Below are 1,784 nucleotides of genomic sequence, written 5' to 3' on the forward strand. Positions count from 1 at the left end.
CCCCCCCCCTTCCTGCACTCTGCTTCAGCAGTTCTGATTTTTGATCAACTTCTCTAGCACCCCTCTGGGGCTCTGTTCACCTTCCCCCTTGCTCTGAATGCCTTCACTGCTTCCCATCACCTCCACAAATCCTTCTCAAACATTTCCCCCTCTCCTTTCTCCTAGTTGTCCTTTCTCCGATGTCCTCTAGCTTTTTAAGAAGTCTGGATCGTTATTGACATGGATTTCCTTATGTTGTCAATTGCCTGCTACATCGTGTTTAGTCATGTCCTCAACTACCGCAAAACTCTTCCCGTGAGGACTGCATCTTACTCAGCCCTTCATACTCAGGGATGCCAGGAACAAACATACTTCCAGAAAGCCCTCAGTTGTGCCTGCAGCATCTGGAGGGGTGTTCAAGTGTATTCCTGTTCGTTTAGAGGTCATGTTAGATCTGAGCTCCCCACCCCCATCTCTCTTCCTCTCTTCTCCTTCCTCCATTGCCTTTTCCTTCCCCCATGCTTCCATGCCCTCTCTTTCCCTACTCCAAGCTCTTGGTTTCATTCTGAAGACCCATCTCATCAGGGCAGTGATATCATCCATGAGCCCCGTGGAGTATTTTGCCTGTTAGAGCCTTCAGAGCAAAGCATTTACAAGGCCATATACAGACAAACACACACACAGTGCAAAAAAGTATACACTTTTTTAAAGAAAGAAAAAAACTGTATTAAAATTGTAATAATATATACTGATAACAAAAGATGAATAAAAGTTGCATTTGACTTCTGCAATTACAAGAGTGCTCAAAGTGGTTATCATCAGTGTCCAGACACTTCTGATTATAGGGAACTACTGCTTGAACAACGTTGACCAAAGTGTCCACTTGTATCACTGCATGCTGTTTCAATTTCTTCCCTATGTACCGCCAGCATAGTTGGTTTTCTATGGTACACCACATCCTTTAAGGTCCCCCATAGGTAGAAATCAAAGGGTGTTAAGGCAACTACTACTTCAAAATGGTCTTGTGCTACTGGAAGGACAACTGTGCTTCTGCCATTTTCTTTGACTGTCCTGCCTGTCGCATGGTGACGTTAACACTCATTAGATTAACGCCACTTTTGTGCAAACATCATACTACACATTGCCACGGTAATTCAACTCAACTTCAAAAAGTAATACATAGCTAGCATCTCTTAAAATGTGTCTATATATTTGAATTGGGATCTCACTCTCTTGCCCAGGCTGGAGTGCAGTAGAATGATCATCGCTCACGGAAGCCTCCACCTCCTGGTCTCAGGCAATCCTGCCACCTCAGTCTCCCGAGTAGCCAAGACTACAGGTATGCACCACTATACCTAGCTACAATTTTTTGAGTTTTTTAGAGATAAAGTCTTGCTAAGTTGCCCAGGTTGATCTTGAACTCCTAGGCTCGAGCAATTTTCAAATCAAAATGCAAATCAAAACTGCAATGAGATACCACTTCTCACCTATTAGGTCAGCTATTTTTTTTTTAATAGAAAATAATAAGTGTTATTGAAATGTGGAGAAATTGGAGCCCTGTGCATGCCTAGTGAGAATGTAAAAGAGTACAGCCACTGTGGAAAACAGTATGGCGGTTCCTAAAACAAACAAATAAACAAACAAAAAAACTAAATATAAAATTGCCATATGACCCAGCAATTCCACTTCTGGGTATATCCCCAAATGAACTGAAAACAAGAGACAGATATTTGTTTGTTTGTTTGTTTGTTTTGAGTTGGAGTCTCACTCTGTCACCCCGACTGGAGTGCAGTGGCCGCTCCCGG

The sequence above is a fragment of the Carlito syrichta genome, unplaced genomic scaffold, assembly GCF_000164805.1.
Source record: "Carlito syrichta isolate Samal-C Ts95f unplaced genomic scaffold, Tarsius_syrichta-2.0.1 Scaffold311472, whole genome shotgun sequence".
Taxonomy (NCBI): domain Eukaryota; kingdom Metazoa; phylum Chordata; class Mammalia; order Primates; family Tarsiidae; genus Carlito; species Carlito syrichta.